This window comes from Lethenteron reissneri, chromosome 58 (assembly GCF_015708825.2).
Source record: "Lethenteron reissneri isolate LAM-NWPU_2019-01 chromosome 58, ASM1570882v1, whole genome shotgun sequence".
Taxonomy (NCBI): domain Eukaryota; kingdom Metazoa; phylum Chordata; class Hyperoartia; order Petromyzontiformes; family Petromyzontidae; genus Lethenteron; species Lethenteron reissneri.
In genome coordinates, this window is record NC_083836.1 from 2676221 (window position 1) to 2696966 (window position 20746).

The following is a 20746-nucleotide window of genomic DNA, read 5'->3' on the forward strand; positions in this document are numbered from 1 at the left end:
TTTTTCTGTGCTGTGCATGAAAGAGTTTCATGTCGAACTAGAGAACCTGTGTCTGAAAGAGATGACCCTTGCTTGCAAACATCTGGCAGTTCAGCAGCATTGATCCAAGCAAAAGCCTGACCCTGCTGTTGAGACGTTGAATGTCGAAACGGGTCCAGAACGTTGCTTGCGGTATACTGAACTCAGTAGCTGCTGCTTAGACCACCCCCCCCCCGCCAGCCCCCCTCAACAAATTACGCTTGGCTGGTGGTATTGGTAAAAATGCGCGACTTTTATTTTACAATGCGTAGGGACAAATACGGGAAGGATGCATCCGACGGTTGTACGCAGAGACCGCCGTCTCTGGGGTACGGACGAATCTGGGCTACGCGCCCCGGGCCCCGCGCTTTGGGGGGGGGGGGTGGTGGTGGCGCGCATCAACGTCACGGCATCAGATGTCAAACTTCCCGTTTAGTTTGAGGGGGGGGGGGTGGTAGCGTGGGGGGGTGCACATGGTGGGTGAGTTGCCCCGGGTCCCCCCCTTACGGACGGAGGGGTGGGGGGGGAGATGCGGGGGTGGGGGGTTGACAATTGTAGGGGGGGAGGGAGGGGGGGAGGTTGCAGTGGGGGTGGAGAGATTTCCATAACCGGTTCGATCTCCAATTTGTATTCTAGATTTGAAGCGTTCGTGACTGCAAGGATTCATATTTTTAGTTTTTTTTCGGTAAAGTCACGTAGGTAAAAAATGTAAAATAAAAATAAAATAAAAATCACGACGTTTCGGAGGCAACACAAGCTTCCGTCTTCAGGTGGAACTGTCACATCACGATAGATGTATCAAGTGAAAGTTCGCGTGCTAGCCGTATCAAGTGAGAGTTCGCGTGCGGAGATTCGATTGCGCGGTCGTGCAAGCGATGAACTCTCTGCTCGGTCAACCCAGCGGCCCGACCTCGATTCCCGCTCAAGGCCACGTGCGTGTTTTGAACCCAGCCTTTGACTCCCCTAGGTCGACTCAGCCTCGAATGAGTAGCCTGGTGCCGTGTGCAAACGTCGCGACTCGGGAGATAAAGGCGGCCGGGCGTGGTGCTGGCCACCCACTCGCTCGTGTGCCACGGTATTGGCCTTCATAGGCGCTGCTCGCTAACAGCACTTGCCCCAACACTCTGCTAAGGCTATACGGTGGATATTTGTCTTTGTTTGGTCTTCTTATTGGTCATCGTTCTTGTTACCGGCCTTGACTCTCTGCTCACAATCATTAAAGGGCCTTCATGATGATGGGCAGGCCGAGGTAAATCTTCGTGGCTGGGAGTCGGAGCCATTCACCTAAGGATTGCTACAGGGACGTCCTCTGGCTCCTGGATTAGTTCACATCATCTTCGACCACGTCGTTAGAGAAAACTTCACATGGCACATATACAATGGGAGGCTGATCGATGCCAGGGTGCGGTCAGGAGATGGGCTCCCCATTGGTCAACCGTCTTAACGCATAGTGACGATCTGGCAACGTAACAGTGGAACGTGGAGCGTACTACTTGGAGATGGGGCCTTACCATTTAAATAACAAAAAAAATACGATTCAAACTAAACTACAAACTATTTTAATTTTACCAGGCAAGGCCCACTGAGCTATACGACACATTTTCAGGAGCGACCTCGCTATCACGAATGATATCGCAATGCAGGGACGTAATAAATGTGGACATTCATTGCAGCCAAATGCATTGAACGCGTGTTTCTACACGTGGAGGGGAGGATAAAAATCCACGCGACCACGTGAAGAACTTGCAATCACCAAATATACAGGCGTTAGAGTCGGGATCGAACCCACAGCCTCCCCTGTATACCAGGCGAGGCAGCTAACATCTCGCCTCCGTGACAAACTCAACATCAGCCCCCATCAAAACTCAGCATCTGCCAGGGTATGTTGTGCCGTCACATACCCCACTCCCGGAATTGCCCATCGGTGATGGGGCAGTTGTGGAGAGAGTAGAGAAGTTTCCGTGCCTGGACGGTGCGCTTATGACCGGCGCCAATTTGGCAACAGAGGTCCCATTCAGAATCAAATCGAGCGGCATTATCTTTCCATCAGCTGCATAACGCTGTGTGGACGCTACCTGGTATATGGCTCCACACGAAGCTTCGGATTTTCTCGGGCGCAGTTATGCCCTCCATTCTCTTTGCTTGCGAAACGCGGAACCCTTTAAATGAACATCTCCGCCGGTGTGAAACATTAAAGCTGGCCTGCCTACGATCCATCATGGGTTTATCCACGCTGGATTGTGTGAGGAGCCTCCACAAATCATTGAAAGATATGGACAGTGTCCCGCAGGCAATGCTACGGTGATTGAGGCATACAGGACACACGCCTCATGCACCGCATGCCCGTGGCGAGATGTTAACTACCTCGCCTGGTATGCAGGAGGTCGTGGGTTCGATCACGACACTGACGATTCCTGCAGTACATTTGGCACGTGCTGCAGAAGAGATGGAGCGACGTGGTCGAGGAGGACGTGGAGCTGAGTGGACTTGCCGATGACCCGTGAACCAGCAGTGTCAAGATCGGCCTCTGTGGAGGAGGAGGCTCGTGAAGGACGCTGCTGCTGCTACTGAGCAGTTGTAGGCAGTCGCCGCCCTCCAGAAATCAGCGGTGGGTACAAGAGGAACGACGCTCACAACAACGAGCGGAGCGCCGGGCCTTACGAACGCAGGCAGTTGGCAACATGTAGCGATCACTTGTGGCGCATGTGCCAGTGGCCTCAGTCGGTCAACCCATGTTACATGTGCGCGTGTGTGCGCGCGCGTGCGATTTAACTGAAAGTGTGTGCAATTGGTTGTATTTGTGTATGTGTGTGTGTAATTGGTGGGGAGCGATAGTGTAGCGGTTAGCACGCTGCGCTACGAACCCGGCGACCCGAGTTCGATTCCCGCTCACGGCCAACACCAGTGGCGATTATCTGAACCGGTCCTGGGCCTCCCCTAGGTCGACTCAGCCTCAAATGAGTACCTGGTGCGGTGTGTAAACATCGCCACTAGGGAGACAAAGGCGGCCAGGCGTGGTGCTGGCCACCCACCCCCTCGTGTACCGTTGCGGCCTTCATAGGTGCTCGCTAACAGCACTTGCCCCTACAGTCTGTTAAGGCTATATGGGGGATTTTTGTGTGTAATTGTGGGGAGCGGCGGCGCAGTGGTTAGCGCACTGCTCTACGAACAAGGAGACCCGAGTTCGATTTCCAATCAAGAACAATAACGGTGATAGCGAATATTTGAACTCATCCCGGGCCTCCCCTAGGTCAACTCAGCCGAAAATAAGTATCTGGTACAGTGTGTAAACATCGCCACTAGGGAGACAAAGGCGGCCGGGCGTGGTGCTGGCCACCCACCCCTCGTGAGCCGTGCCGGCCTTCATAGGTGCTGCTTGCTAACAGCACTTGCCCCAACAGTCTGTCAAGGCTATACTGGGGATCTTTGTCTTTGCTATGTATCTGTGTAAGTGTATCTGTGCGTAGGTGTGTGTGTTAGCGTGTGTGTAAGTGTATCATTCGGTCGATTCAACCTTCAATGAATACCTGGTGCTGTGTGTAAACATCAATACTGGGGATACAAAGACGGTCGGGTATGGAAATGCCCCCCCCCCCCGTATCGGCTTTCATAGGTGATCGATAACAGCACTTGCCCCAACAGTCTATTGAGGCTACGCGGAAGAGGATCTTTGTCTTTGTGTAAGTGTATTTGTGTGCCAATGCATTACATAGTAAATATATGTATTTACGTTTATGTAATTTACGTATATAGGTATTATGTTTAAATGAGTACATTCTTATTACGTGAATACAATGTGTGTGTGCTGTGTGGTATTGTGAGTTGTGCGTGCATGTATGTGTGTGTATATGTGTGCGTGTATGTATGTGTGTGTATATGTGTGCATGTTTGTGTATTGTTGTGTGTATATGTATGGTTATGGGCGCATTAACTGCGTGTAAATGTTTTATTGCTGTGCGTTAATGTGTTTTTTTTTATAATCGTGAAATTATATTTGGCTTCTATATAAATATATGAAGTCTATATAAACTTGTCTGCGTGTGAGAATTGTGTATGTGCGCGTGTGTATATCAAATTGTTGTTGTTTTCGTGTGTACGTGCGTGCGTAAGTCAGCATGCACTTGGCCCTCCAGTCTACGAAGCGAGGCCACGCGGGGGACATTTGCCTTTGTTTGAGGAGCGGTGGCGCTTGTGGTTAGCGCGCTGCGCTTTTAAAACACGACAAACATCAGAAACCCACCCCCCCCCCCCCCAGCTTGACTCAGCTTCCAACGAGAGCACTTGGCGCCTCGTGTGAAAGCGTCAGCAGCCGGGGAGACAAAGGCGGCCACGCGAGTAGTGTCGGAGTCACAACGCTTGCCCCTATCAGCCTGTGGCGGCTCCCACGTCACTGGGGTTGGTGGTCGTGGCGGTGACGGGCGCGCGTCGATTCGTCTCCGTTAAAGTTTCGCCCTTTTGCTCGCGACCACGCGGACGCTTTTTATCGTCTTGACCGTCTCACTCCGCGAGAGGCGAGTTACTCGGTTAACTCATCTTGAACTTGCGGGTGGGTGGGTAGTGGGGGGGGCGAGTGTTTAACGAGAGGTGGTTTCACTCCGGGTTCGTTGCGTAACCGGTAACCGTAATGCGCGTCAGTAAACGGAGGGCAATAATGGCACCGTGCCGGGAGCCTTAGGCCGCCGTGCGGTTTGCAACGCCCGCGCGCGTGCCGAGCGGCCGCGTGCGTTAAGAACGTTTGCACTTGAAACGGTTACCGGTTCGCGACTACGTTGCGGAAAGGGTAAAATCGCATCGTAGAACTATCCCGACCCTGACGATGCCTGCTGTACATTTGGAGTTTGCGTGTCTCTCTCTCTCTCCGTGGTGAGATGTTAAACTACCTCGCCTGGTATGCAGGAGGTCGTGGGTTCGATCCCGACCCTGACGATGCCTGCTGTACATTTGGAGTTTGCGTGTCTCACTTCGTGGTGAGATGTTAACTACCTCGCCTGGTATGCAGGAGGTCGTGGGTTCGATCCCGACCCTGACGATGCCTGCTGTGTATTTGGAGTTTACGTGTCTCTCTCTGTGGTACGATGTTAACTACCTCGCCTGGTATGCAGGAGGTCGTGGGTTCGATCCCGACTCTGACGATGCCTGCTGTATATTTGGAGTTTGCTGTGTGTGTCTCTCTCTTCCCGTGGTCGCGTGGAATTTTCTCCGGGTCCCGTCCCCCCACATTTAGAATCAACATCTCGCGTTTAGATTATTTGGCGGCTCTGAATTTCTACCCGCCACTTATATGAGCTGCTGTTGTTCGTGGTAGCCATGTCGCTTCTGAAAAAGAGCTGTGCCACTCAGTGGGCTTAACCCCTCGAAAAAAAACAGTTTACAGTTTTATAGTTTAGTTAAAGTATGATCCCAATTAAGTAATATGCGGTGTGACATTTTCGAACCGAGTCGCCGACACACAGTGGCTTACTCTTGCACACGAGCGCCACGAGATTCGTGAGCGCCCGCTGTGAAGCGAAGCAGTCGGAACAAACAGCCGTATTAACCGGGGCTGCCGCTGGAATTCGAACCGCAAACCTCTACAACGTAGGCGCGAAGGCGCTGCCGCTGAAACCGACCACGTCTGCGTTTGTGCCAAATTACAGCTCGCTAGCCCTTCAAGACCATCGTTTTAAATCAACGCATTGCGTTCAAGTTCATACATACGCACGTACAAGTACATGCGAATGCAAACGCGCGTGTACGTCTGGACGTATTATGTTATGCGCGCTATCAGCACTTGCCCTACACGTCTGTGTAAGGCTGTACGGGAGGGATCTTTGTCTAAATTCTTAGGTTTTTTTCGGTAAAGTCACGTAGGTAAAAAATTTAAATTAATAAAAGTAAAATAAAATAAAAATCACGACGTTTCGGAGGCAACACAAGCTTCCGTCTTCAGGTGGAACCGTCACAGCCCGACAGCTGTATTACTTGATAAACGTCGTGATTTTTATTTAATTTAACTTTTATTAATTAAAAAATTTTACCTACGTGACTTTACCGAAAAAAATCTAAGAATATGAATATCCTTGCAGTCACGAAAGCTTCAAATCTAGGATCTTTGTCTGTTTGTTATGAGTGCGGTATGGTGAGCGGCAGTGTCGCGGTTAGCACGCTATGATGCTACGAACCCTGCGACCGGAGTTTTATTCCCGCTCACGGCCACCAACACGTGACGGTTATCCCCTAAATCGACTCAGCCTCAAATGAGTACCTGGAGCGGTGTGTAGTAAACATCGCCACTCAGGAGACAAAGGCGGCCGGGCCTGGTGCTGGCCACACACCCCCTCGGTTGCCGTGCCGGCCTTCATAGGTGCTACTCGCTAACAGCACTTGCCCCAAAAATCTGTTAAGGCTATACTGGGGATCTTTTGTCATTGTATGAGTTTGTTGACGTCCTGAAGATGCTTGATGCAGTTTCAAGCGAATCGTCTGGCTGTGAGGATTGTTCTTCAAATCACCGAGTGAGTGGGTGGGTAAGTGAGTGGGTGGGTGGGTGGGTGAGTGAGTGAGTGGGTGAGTGAGTGGGTAAGTGAGTGGGTGAGTGAGTAGGTGGGTGAGTGAGTGGGTGAGTGAGTAGGTGAGTGAGTGGGTGAGTGAGTGGGTGAGTGAGTGAGTGAGTGGGTAAGTGAGCGGGTGAGTGAGTGAGTGGGTGAGTGAGTGAGTGGGTAAGTGAGCGGGTGAGTGAGTGAGTGGGTGAGTAAGTGAGTGAGTGGGTGAGTGAGTGGGTGGGTGGGTGAGTGAGTGAGTGGCTGAGTGAGTGGGTGAGTGAGTGGGTGAATGAGTGGGTGGGTGGATGAGTGGGTGGGTGAGTGAGTGAGTGAGTAGGTGAGTGAGTGGGTGAGTGAGTGGTTGAGCTCAAACAATCATCACAATGGACCCGCTCGTATACCACATGACAACTTAATTTGTTTGGCTACGTTGGGTGGTGGAGGGTCTTTCGACACAATGTTGGCCAGAGCGTAACGTGGTGTAACATTTTTTTCAAATGTATGTTTATTTATGTATTACATGCGAGTGTTGAAACGCTACTTAGCACGTATTCGAGATGAGTTTAAAATTGCAATTTCCTGATTTCGGAAGTTCGCATTGTTTCCAAGGTCAATTTCGGAACTTTAATCGGATTTTGTCGAAACGCTTGCATTACCTGGTCTCCCTACTCTGAAGAAGGATCATTTCGCGAAACGTCGCCTTTTATATACAGTGAGGTCTCAGAGTACACGGTGAGGGGGGGGGTTAGGTTCCGTGTACCCCCAAGTATGCGCGAATTCGCATCAGTTATGGTTCGCCTTTACGAGTGTAGATATACATTATATATACATTACTAGATATTGCTATATTCTACTATATTACTATGTGCTACTACATTACTAAACAATACTTTATACTACTACATGACTATACACTACTATATACTATATTACTATAGCAGTGTAGGAAATACAATTTAAGAGTGGATATGAATGAATATAAATGTACATAAATGTTTCACAAAGTACAGTATTGCACGATAAATGATTAACTAATCATCTGTAGCATCCGGGTCAGATAGAACACTGGATATTTTATTAACACTATACGTTATTAACACTAGATTATTAATAACACTATACGTTATTAACACTAGATTATTAATAACACTATATATGATTAACACTAGATTATTAATAACACTATATGATTAACACTAGATTATTAACACTATATATGATTAACACTAGATTATTAACACTATATATGATTAACACTAGATTATTAACACTATATATGATTAACACTAGATTAGAACGCTAGAGATTGTTTAGGACTCGCTTCTTGCTCGTGCGATAGAGTTACACGCCGTCAAACCCATCGCTTGCGTGATGGGGGGGGGGGCAGTGATTTGACTCGTCGCTTCCCGCCTCGTGCGTGTAGCGAAAGTACGAGCCGCACAAAGTGCGAGGATTAATCGGGGTCGGTCGGTCGCGTGCGAGCGGGTCCACGTACTTTGAGCTCGCCGCGTACTCCGAAACCTCACTGTGTATATTTTGTTTTCGTTTAAGCTCACGCACACACACGCACACACGCGCGCGCGTGCGATGCTGTTATTGACCAATGCTTCGAGATTTCGATTTAAAGCTTTCGTGACTGCAGGGATTCATCTTCTCTTTCGGTAAAGTCACGTAGAAAGGAAGTAATAAAATAGTAAAATAATAAAACATAATAAAATAATTCTCACGACGTTTCGGCTACACATGAAGGCGGCCGCTTGCGTTGTAGCCGAAATGTCGTGAGAATTATTTTATTATGTTTTATTTTTTAAATTATTTTATTACTTCCCTTCTACGTGACTTTACCGAAAGAACCAAGAAGAACAATGCTTCGAGGTTAACTTTTTTGTCGCGCTAAACGGTGTTCCTGCTAACGAAAGTGACGTCATTCAAAGCCACGTGACGCCACCGTTTTATTTTTTGGGGGGCGGCGAAAAAAGCCACGCGCACGACGCCATTTTAAGTCAGGTGACTTCCTGTGACGTCATCTTTCGGTATCAATTCCGAACGGAGGGAGATATTTTCGGGGAGAGGGAAATCGGTTACGGGTTTACAGACTTCGTACATTTGGATAGACACAGTGAATAATTTGGCCAAAGTATTCCGAATTTTAGGAATAACCCAAACATGGGAAACACGTTGCCAAATATAAATAGATTACGTGTAATATTTGTGCGTGCGTGTCTGTTTGCGCGAGCACTCCACTACTAACCCGGCCACGTGACTTCGATTCTCCGCTCACGGCCACCAACACCAGTGACGACTATCTGAACCGGTACCGGTCCTGCCCCTTAGGTCGACTCAGCCTCAAATGAGTACCTGGTGCGATCGTGTAGATATCTGCACAGGGGGGGAGACAAAGCCGTTCGGGCGTGGTTTTGTCAACCCACCCCATTCGTGTGCCTTGCCGGACTTCTTAGGTGCTACTCGCTAGCAGCACTTGCCCCAACAGTCGCTTGAGTGCTATACGGGGGATCTTTGTCTTTATATAAGGCCGTACGCCGATCCACTGCTGGATGAAGGCATCTCGTGTCGGTGACATGCGGAGTCGTTCGAACTCACTGCACCGTGTGCGTCTTATACTCCGGAGAATGCGGCGACTTGGCCAATAGGAGGCAGGCCGTGAGCCTCAGGTATACAAAGGCAAAGTTCCCCCGTATAGCCCACATGGGCTCTTGGGTCAAGTGCTGTTGGAGGGATTGGGTGGCCAAAACCACTCCCCGGACCGCATTCGTCTCCGCAGTGCTGTGCGTTAAACACACGCCGAGTCAGGTGATCATTTGAGGCCGAGCCGACCTAGGGGAGGCCTATGAACCGGTTCAGATGTTCGTCACCGATGTTGGCCTGCGAGCGGGAATCCAACTCATGTTCGTGAGCCTCAGTGCGCTAACCGCGACGCAGCTGATGCACACACAACAAACGAAGGCAAAGATCACCCGTATAGCCTTCAGCGGACTTTTGGGGCAAGTGCTGTCAGCAAGTGCCTATTGCGGCGATCACGGCACACGATGGGGGTGGGTGGCTAACACCACGCCCGGCCGCCTTTGTTTCCCCAATGCTCATATTTACACGCCGCACCACCAGATACACGTTTAAGGCTGAGGCGACCTAGGGGAAGCCCAGCACCGGTTCAGATACACGACACACACAGGCAGGCAGGCACACACACACACAGACAGGCACCCACATATATATATATGCGTGCACATGACAAACGCTTTAACAGCAAACAGCGGGTAACACTCACCGAACAGCTCCGGGCATGGGAACGTGGAGTGGGCACGCATGATGGGGAGGCAGCGCCGACTCCCGCCGCTCTCTCCTCTCTCCGCACGCGCGTGTGTGTGCGTGAGTGTGTGTGTGAGGTGTGCGTGTGCGTGAGTGTGTGTGCGTGAGTGTGTGTGCGTGAGTGGATGTGTGAGTGTGTGGTGTGTGAGTGTGTGTGTGCGTGAGTGTGTGTGTGAGTGTGTGGTGTGTCCGTGAGTGTGAGTGTATGTGTTAGTGGGTGCGTGAGTGTGCGTGTGGTGTGTCCGTGAGTGTGAGTGTACGTGTTAGTGCGTGCGTGAGTGTGCGTGTGTGTGAGTGTGTCTGTGAGTGTGTGTGTGAGTGCGTGCGTGAGTGTGCGTGTAGGGTGTCCGTGAGCGAGTTGGTGGGGTGTTCGTGAGTGTGCGTGTGTGTGAGTGTATGTGTGTGTGAGTGTGTCCGTGAGTGTGTGTGTGAGTGTGTGCGTGAGTGTATGTGTGAGTGTGTGTGTCAGTGCGTGCATGGGTGTGCGTGTGGGGTGTCCGTGAGCGAGTGGGTGCGTGTTCGTGACCCGGTTCCGGTATTGAACCCGAAGCAGCAGCCTCAGACACCCCAAACCGCACCCATCCGCCCAGCTCAGTGCGCCGGGGTTGGGTCAAATCAAATAAATGTTTCGTCTTTGTTCGGAACGGTCGCCTGCCAAGGGGAGATGGAGCGAAACAATTTGATGGAGTTACAAAGACGGCGAAAGGGGAGCGCACGCTCGAGAGAGAGAGAGATGGGGAGAGAGTTGGAGCGAGGGAAAATAGCAAAATGTTATAAGCAGAGATCTCCGTGGTGAAACAGTGCTTCTATCTTGATCAACGCGTTGTCTGTTGCAGCAAAAAAACGTTGATTAAACAAACTTTTAAGTGTTAAAATACATTTTAAAAAGAGAGAGGGAGGGAGGGAGAGCGGACGGAGAGGGTGAGAGAGATAACATTCGAGAGATAAAGAGGCGACTTTTAAATAACTTTTATTACCGTCAGCAGCAACAGCACTGAAGGCGATTCCGATATGAAATACAAAGTCGCCAGCAACACAAATAATCGCTGTAAATCCACGCGCTGTGGCGCTAAATGCGAGAGATAAAGAGAGAGAGGGGGAGGGGGGACAAGAGAAGAGAGATGGGAGTGCAAAGAAGAGGAGAAGGAGCCCCCCCCCTCCCAGAAAAAAGGGGGCCGCGGGCGAACGAGAATGGCGACCACGTTTCACGCCACATCGGAGATGGATATGGAGCGCGCGAGAGAGAGAGCGAACGAGAGAGATTAGTGGGATAGAGAGATGGAGCGAGAGAGAGAGAGTGGGTGAAGAGAAAGAGAGAGAAAGAGGAGAGACAGATTTGTCGTTAAATTTCTATGTAAAGATTTCGTGACTGCAGGGATTCATCTTCTTGGTTCTTTCGGTAAAGTCACGTAGAAGGGAAGTAATAAAAGAATAAAATAAAACATAATAAAATAATAAAATTTCGATTTAAAGCTTTCGTGACTGCAGGGATTCATCTTCTTGGTTCTTTCGGTAAAGTCACGTCGAAGGGAAATAATAAAATAATAAAAATAAAGCAAAATAAAATAATACAATTTCGATTTAAAGCTTTCGTGACTGCAGGGATTCATCTTCTTGGTTCTTTCGGTAAAGTCACGTAGAAGGGAAATACTAAAATAATAAAAATATTTTTCTCATGTTTTATTTTTATTATTTTATTATTTCCCTTCTACGTGACTTTACCGAAAGAACCAAGAAGATGATTTGTCGTTGCTAAAGTTCGAATCGTGACTTTGTTTTATCTCTCTCTCTGTGTGTCTCTCTCTCTTTCTTTGAAGTCTGTCCGACGGGGTCACGGCACCCCCCCCCCACCCAGGCACCCACGACCTCTCCACTCCACCCAGACGAGTCGGCCGGACCGGTGACTCCAACCCCCCGCTAAGGCGTCTGCTGCGGCGCCAAAGACCGCCAGTTCAGGTGCTTAACGGCCCTTGTGCGCACGTGTAGGGGTGTGTGTGTGTCTGTGTGTGTCTGTGTGTGTGTGTATGTGGGGGTCTGTGTGTGTGTGTCTGTGTGTGTGTATGTGTGGGGGGAGCGATAGTGTAGCGGTTAGCGCGCTGCGCTATGAACCCGGCGACACGAGTTCGATACCCGCTCACGGCCAACACCAGTGACGATTATCTGAACCGGTCCTGGGCCTCCCCTATGTCGACTCAGCCTCAAATGAGTACCTGGTGCGGTGTGTAAACATTGCCACTAGGGAGACAAAGGCGGTCGGGCGTGGTGCTGGCCACCCACCCCCTCGTGTACCGTTCTGGCCTTCATAGGTGCTCGCTAACAGCACTTGCCCCTACAGTCTGTTAAGGCTATACGGGGGATCTTTGTCTTTGTATGTGTGTGTATGTGTGTGTGTCTGTGTGTGTGTGTCTGTGTGTGTATGTGTGTGTGTGTGTCTGTGTGTGTGTGTATGTGGGGGCCTCTGTGTGTGTGTGTATGTGGAGGCCTGTGTGTGTGTGTGTATGTGTGTATGTGTGTGTATGTGTGGGTCTGTGTGGTGTCTGTGTGTGTGTATGTGCGTGTCTGTGTGTGTGTGTATGTGGGGGCCTGTGAGTATGTGTCTGTGTGTATGTGGGGGTCTGTGTGTGTCTGTGCGTTTGTATCTGTGTGTGTGTGTATGTGGGGTCTGTGTGTGTGTCTGTGTGTGTATGTGGGGGTATGTGTATGTGAGTCTATGTGAGTCTATGTGTGTGTTCGTGTGTGTATGTAGGTGTGTCTGTGTAGGTCTCAAATGAGTACCTGGTGCGATGTATAAACATCGTCACTAGGGAGACAAAGGACGGCCGGGCGTGGTGTTGGCCACCCACCCCCTAGTGTGCCGTGCCGGCCCTCCTAGGTGCTCCGCTAACAGCACTTGCCCTTATAGTCTGTGAAGGCTAAATGGGGGATCTTTGTGTGTCTCTGTGTGTGTCTTTGTGTCTGTAGTGGCTAGCGCGCTGCGCTACGAACCTCGCGACCCGATTTCGATTCCCGCTCACGGCCAATACCAGTGACGATTATCTGAACCGGTCCTGGGCCTCCCCTAGGTCGACTCAGCCTCAAATGAGTACCTCGTGCGGTGTGTAAACATCGCCACTGGGGAGACAAATGCGGTCGAGCGTGGTGCTGGCCACCCACTCCCTCGTGTACCGTTCCGGCCTTCATAGGTGCTCGCTAACAGCACTTGCCCCAACAGTCTGTTCAGGATATACGGGGGATCTTTGTCTTTGTATGTGGGGAGCGGTAGTGTAGCGGTTAGCGCGACCCGGGTTCAATTCCCGCTCACGACCAACACCAGTGACGATTATCTAAACCGGTCCCGGGCCCACCCTAGGTCGACTCAGCCTCAAATGAGTACCTGGTGCGGTGTATACTAAGCATAGAAACCGGGGAGACAAAAGCGGTCGGGCGTGGTGCTTGCCACCCACCCCCTCGTGTGCAGGCGGTGCTTGCGAACAGCACTTGACCCAAAAGCCTGGGCAGGCTGCGCGGGGCACATTTGTCTTTAATATGCATTTGCTGGTGGTTAGATACATATTTGTATCCGTCGATTCGACCACGTACAAAGACCCCCCCCCCGTATCGCCTCTCACAGACTGCTGGGGCAAGTTGGAACGTCACGTGGATGTGGTCAGAACAACACGTGGCCGCCTTTGTCTCCCCAACAGTTATTATTTATTTTAAGGCTGAGTCGAACTAGGTGAGGCCCAGGTTGCGGTTCAGAAATTTCCATCAGCGAATGCTTAAGAGCAGTGGCCGGGTTCGTTGCACGGTGCGCTAACCGTTGCGCCACCGCTCCCATCGCATTCCCGCGCGCCCGAAGGCACTCAAAGATCCCCCGTGTAGCGTTAGCACACTGTAGGGGCAAGTGCACATGAGCGGGGGGCGGGGGGGGGTTGCCAGGACCGCGCCCGGCCGCCTTTGTCTCCCCAGTGGAGATGTTTGGGGCCGAGTCGACCTAGGGGAGGTCCCAGGATCGGTTCAGATATTCTCAGCTGGTGTTGGTGGCCGTGAGCTGGAATCGAACTCGGGTGGCTGTGTTCGTGGTACAGCGTGCTAACCGTTGCGCCACCGCTCCCCACACTCAGAAATTCATACACACACATATGTGTACACTCACACACCAATCAACTTCATACAGACACACTCACACGCATATACACACATACAAACAAACACACTCACACCTACACACGTGCGTATCTATTAAATCTGATACACACACACGGACACTCACGTACACTCACACCCTCTCACTCACACAAACACTCGCTCACACACGTACGCGTCTCGGACACACAAATACGCTAACACATCGACATACACACAAATACACTCACTCACATTAACACATATATACACACAAAGCCAAAGATAAAGATCCCCCTTGTAGCCTTAACAGACTGTTGGGGCAAGTGCCGTTAGCGAGCACCTATGAAGGCCCGAACGGTACACGAGGGGGTGGGTGGTCAGCATCACGACCGACCGCCTTTGTCTCCTTAGTGACGATGTTTACACACCGCACTAGGTACGCATTTGAGGCTGAGCCAACCTACGGTAGGCCCAGGACCGGTTCAGATAATCGTCACCGGTTTGGCCGCGAGCGGGAATCGAACTCGGGTCGCCAGGTTCGTAGCGCAGGGTAGCGCTAACCGCTGCGCCACCGCTCCCCACAAACACAGACAAAAACCCCCCTCATAGCCTCAGCAGACTTTTTGGGGAAAGTGCTGTTTGCGAGCACATGCCTACACACACACATCTACACACACTCACCGCACACACACACTCACCGCACACACACACACTCACCGCACACACACACACACTCACCGCACACACTCCACGCACACTCCAAACACACACACTCCACACACACTCCAAACACACACACACCACTCACACCACACAAACACACCACACACCACACACACCACACACACACCGCACACACACACACCACACACACCGCACACACCGCACACACCACACACACCGCACACACACACACACCGCACACACCACACTCACCGCACACACACTCACCGCACACACACTCAGGCTCACAACAAGATGAACGCTCAGACCGGCATAAAAACAACCACGTGTGTATTTAATCAGAATAACAAGAACATCGACCACCATTACCAAAGTCCTGTAGCAATAATACTGATGATGATAATGTCATAATAATTATGACGGCCACGATACACACCCGCGACAGTGACGTACACCGCCCCCCGCCCCCCCCTCCCACCCCGTCCGTCAATCATTACGTCAGTTATATAATTAATTTAAATGGCGATAAATAAAGAGTGTGATGATCGTAATATATACAAGAAACAGACGGTAACAACTGTGTGTATGTACAATTACAAAGAGAGACAGAGAGATGATGCTGGTATAGATCGAGTATAAAGTGGGTATAAGATTAATCATCATTAACCACCATTATTACAATAATAATCATCGTCATCATCATCACCACGGTATTATCAGTTAATAATGCTCAACTATCAGCATATTAGACGCGCGCGCGCGCTGTGACTTCTGCAAATCGAGTTCCACGTGGTTCACAAAGTGTTTTACAAAGTGTGGCAATAACAGCCACGGATCCTTTCAGAGCCCCCCCCCCCGCTCTCTAGAAATTATCCCCCCCCCCTTCGCCCCCCCCCAACACTGACGAAGAACAGAACGCCGCACACAGGAGATGATCGACGCGATATGAAGCGGTGTTTTTTGTCTTTTAGCCGCGGAGAAATTCGAAGTCGATTCGGCAAAGTCGCCCCGTTACATCCGCGAGCGGAGCTCTGACGTCGATTAGATTAATCGATTGTTGAAGATCACCGCCGGTTTCAACGTTTCACACCCACCCCCCACGCCACCCACATCGTTCTGCTACGTAACAGCAAAGAAACCCAACCAAAAGACACGCGCGCGATACGGTCAGCGAATATTTCGGCCATGAATTCAACTGCAGCGTGTGCATTACAATAATGCCTCATGTTGCTTGTACATCTATGTATATATATGCGCGTGTGCGTGTGTGTAGACATATACATGTGTGTGTGTGTGTACGTGGATATATGTGTACAACGTAGATCGCTCTATGCACGTGCTCTCGAAGCAATACTGCTTTGATGAGATGCATAAGGACGTGCAGCTGATGGGTTGAGTCAAAATAAAATAAAAAATACTTTGGAAAAATTGTTTTATATATATGTGGAGAGACACAGTTGAGAGGATGCATTTATAAATTTGCTTATCATTGCGAGCCTGACACTGCTGATGAGACACTGAAAATCAAAACCGCTCCATGCCTTTAAACATCTGGTAGTTCGCCAGCATTAGTTTCAAGCGAACCCGACGCTGCTGATGAGATGATGAAAGTCGAAACCGGCCCAGAGGTTGCACACATTAAAGCAACGCCGCTGTTATGGAATTTTTAGGTTTTTTTCGGTAAAGTCACGTAGGTAAAAAATAAAATTTAAAGTTAATAAAAATTACTGCAGTAATTTTAGCTGTGACGGTCCCACCTGATGACGGAGACTTGTGTTGCCTCCGAAACGTCGTGATTTATCATTTTATTTTATTTCCATTATTACTTTTATTAACTTTTAATTTTATGTTTTACCTACGTGACTTTACCGAAAAAACCTGAGAGTATGAATCCTTGCAGTCGCGAAAGCTTCAAATCTAGAATTGCTGTTATGGTATTTACTCACAGGAGGAAATGTCGCGTCCGTGTGCTAGTGTAACAAAAGAAAACAAGACTTTTATATATAAGCAGAGCGACAAATAATGGGGAGACGTTATTTTATGAATTATGTTCTCTCTCCCACGACACTTAAAAGAAAACGACGATTATCGTTATCATCATTTACCGATCAGCGATAATAATTCATGTTAGCACACGAGTGGCCTCCGTCCCGTAATCCGCGAAATGAACGCCGTTGAGAATGGGTTACGATAAAATATAGCAACAACATAAGACAACGCGGGTGATGGTTGTTGGTGGTGGTTGTTCACGCGGTGGTCACAGACACGCACCCGCATTGAGAGTTCGAGGAAGCAGTCTATCAATGAACGCCCGGCTGGTGAAAAAGAACTCCGTCTACAACTCCCACCCCCCCCACCCCCCCGAGTGATTATCAGGCAACCAGCCGTCACAAGAAGTCAGTCGGTGGGTCAACGGACATCGTGATGACATCGGATGGCATTATGGTACACGTCTCACTATCAGCATCATCGTCATCATCATCGTCGTCATCGCAATAATTATCATCAGCTGCTGCCGATGCTATTTCAATGAAACGGCGCGTGACAATGGAACGTCACCATTGCCTGTACACCTCGAAATCTGGAGCGTCGTTAAAGACACACCCTCCATCACTCCCACCACCAACCCTACTAGAGAGAGCATTCCGCTCAAGATACACGTGCTATCCCAGCGAGGTGTAGCGAAGATAACGAGACGAGAAACCCAAAAAACCGTGGACAAAAATCATAGCGTTCCTTCGTGACTTAAAGAAAATGCCTGCCACTGGGGGTGCCCCTTAGGCCAGATCATCATCACAACAACAACAACAGCAGCAGCAACAACAACAGCAGCTTTTGCTCCGAGATGATTTCTATGGATCCGAACTACACTGCGAGAACGATGACTCCAAACGCGACTGGTGCTTAATCGTTTATCGCAGACGAGCAACTATGATTAGGATTCCGAAAATAGTGATTTGGACGAGATTGTGTGATAATAGCAAGTGTTTTATTATGATTAAATGCGTAAACGTTTAATATTCGATGGAGTGTTTCTGTTAACAAAGCGACACACGTAACGATTATAAAACCACGGGCCCCCTTATGATAATATATATCTACATAGACCACCTCCATACATTGATACCGGGAGCAAACCTTACGTACACACGTGCTCCGCGCGAATACGCCAAATCACACGTCCTCGTATACATAGTGTGTGTGCGTGTGTGTGTGGGGGGAGCGGTGGCGCAGTGGTTAGCGCACCACGCTGCGAACCAATTCCCCGCTCACGGCCACCACCAACAACAACAACACCGGTGACGATCACCCGAACCGCTCGTGGGCCTCCCCTAGGTCGACTCAGCCTCAAATGAGTACCTGGGGCGACGTGGGAACGTAGCCGGTAGGGAGACAAAGGCGGCCGGGCGTGGTTTTGCCCACACATCACCCCCCCTCGTGTGCCGTACCGGCCTTCATAGGCGCTGCTCGCTAACAGCACTTGCCCCAACAGTCTGTTAAGGCTATACGGGTTGGGGGGTGTCTTTGTATTTGTCTTTGTGTGTGTGTGTGTGTACACGTGTCCATATATAACAAGAGACATATATATGTTCTTAAAAAAAACATTTTCCTAAACATAAAAGCGACGACATTTAATTGGGAGAGATATAATAATCGGCACGCGTCGTATATATAAAAAAACGAACGGAGTTTTTTGTTTAAAAATTCACAGTTATCACCGCGATTTGTAGTAAAAAAAAAGATACCCCCCCCCCCCCCGCAAATCCCTCGTTAGACAAAGACGCGTGCGTGATGGTAAAAGAAGAGACGACCCCCCACAACACCCACCCCCCCCCCCAGTGTGTCTATTAACAAGCCCCTCCCCCTTCGACCCCCCCCTTCGACCCCCCTTCGACCCCCCCTTCGACCCCCCCCTTCGACCCCCCCCTTCGACCCCCCTCGACCCCCCCCGTTCCCCCGCTATGTTATCACGGGCTGCTGCTACACGAACCGACGAACCCCCCCCTCCCCCCACATCGACAGAAACACCCCCTCCCCACCAGCCCCCCGCCAGAAGAGTTGGGTTGGGGCTGGAGGGGGGGGGGGTGTGTTGGGGCAGTGTGTTGGGGGGTGGGTGTGTGTTGGGGTTGGGTGGGTGTTGGGGCTGGGTGGGTGTTGGGCTGGGCAGTGTGTTGGGGGGGTGGGTGTGTTGGGGGGGTGGGTGTGTTGGGGGGGCAGTGTGTTGGGGGGGTGGGTGTGTTGGGGGGGTGGGTGTGTTGGGGGGGCAGTGTGTTGGGGGGGTGGGTGTGTTGGGGGGGTGGGTGTGTGTTGGGGTTGGGTGGGTGTTGGGGCTGGGGCAGTGTGTTGGGGGGGTGGGTGTGTTGGGGGGGTGGGTGTGTTGGGGGGGTGGGTGTGTGTTGGGGTTGGGTGGGTGTTGGGGCAGGGGCAGTGTGTTGGGGGGGTGGGTGTGTTGGGGAGGTGGGTGTGTGTTGGGGTTGGGTGGGTGTTGGGGCTGGGGCAGTGTGTTGGGGGGGGGGGGTGTCAGTGTGCGCGTGTCTGCCTGGTGTGGGGAGCGGTGGTGTAGTGGTTAGCGCTATGCTGCACTACGAACCCGGCGAACCGGGTTTGATCCCCGGCCAACACCGGTGACAATTATCTGAACCGGTCCTGGGCCTCCCCTAGGTCTACTCAGGCTCAAATGAGTATCTGGTGCGGTGTGTAGTAAACATCGCCGCTGGGGAGACAAAGGCGGTCGGGCGTGGTGCTGGCCACCCACCCGCTCGTGTGCCGTGCCGGCCTTCACATGTGCTCGCTAACAGCAGTTGCCCCTACAGTCTGTTAAGGCTATATGGGCGATCTTTGTCTTTGATGTTTGTCTTTGTGTGTGTGTCTGTGTGAGCGCGTGTGTCTGTGTATTCGCGCGCCGTGTCTGTGTGCATGTATGAGCGCAACAACAAAAAGATGTGACGGTCAAAACAAATGATTGCCCCTCTGCAAGAGGTCGCCCATTCTCTACTGCTGGATGACCCCCCCCCCCTCCCCTGCTGCCCCACCTGCCCACCCCCAGTCACCCGTGCTATCGACTTCCTGACCCACGTCATGGCGCTCAAAACTGTTCCGTGATTTACCCTCTGCCTGGCTCTGTCTCTCTCTCGCTTCGTTCGACACCACAAAAACAACAACAACAACTGACAGACGCCATTCGCCACGAAGTGACGGTGACGTCAGCACGGCGCTTGTACCAGGCCACGTGCACTTCCGAGGCTATCACGTGAAATGTCGAAGGCTCGCTTGCAATCGGTCACGTGACAGACCCTGCAGGTGGGTTCACTGACTGAGATGACTGGCAGATTGCACCACCTGTACCCCCCCCCCCCCCTCCCCGTATTTTATCTGCCCGGCGCTCCGCTCGTTGTTGTGAGTGTCGCTCCTCTGCCCTCCGTTGTTGCTGGAGGGCGAATGCCTCCAACTGCCCAGTAGCAGCAGCAGCGTCCTTCACGAGCCTCCTCCATACAGGCCGTTCTTGACACCGCTGGTACCAGTCTTTGGCAAGTCCACTCAGCTCCACATCCTCTTGAACTGCATGAGTCCATCTCTTTTCCAGCCTGTGTCGCGCGCCCGTTTAGCCCCCTTTATCCAACCAATCATAACCTGCTTCGGCATGAGGTGGCTGACTATGCGGGCTACACAACCCAGCCAATGCAGCATTGCCTGCCAAAAGAGCTCACCGATGGGAATGTTCCAGATCTTTCAAGGATTTGTGCACTCCTCACGCTGTAATCCAACCTGGTTAAAGCCAGGATGAATCGTAGGCAGGCCTGCCTGTATGTTTCTAAACGGCGCAGATGTTCCATTACAGGGCCCCACGTTTCATAAGCATAGAGGGAAGGCATAACTGTGGCCGAGAAGACCCGAAGCTTCGTGTGGAGCAACAGACTAGGTAGCTTCCACACAGCATTACTCCGCTGGTGACAATCTCATGCCGTCCGACTGATTCGGAGTGAGACCTCTGCTGTCAAACCGGAGCTGGTTATGTGCCAGGAGCTTAGTGATACACGGACCCATCGAGTCAAACAGAGACCCATAGACTGACATAGAGACCCATAGGT

The 20746-nt window shown here is 50.9% G+C and overlaps 1 long non-coding RNA gene across 1 annotated transcript; it reads right to left on the reverse strand.

Annotated features, from left to right (window-relative positions):
• Window positions 1–8518: 8518 nt before the first annotated feature.
• Window positions 8519–10965, reverse strand: LOC133357534 (uncharacterized). The gene is made up of 3 exons (XR_009756976.1): window positions 10844–10965; window positions 9826–10517; window positions 8519–8918 (listed from the first exon to the last, which is right to left on the reverse strand). It is a non-coding gene; the product is annotated as an uncharacterized LOC133357534 (long non-coding RNA).
• Window positions 10966–20746: the final 9781 nt, after the last annotated feature.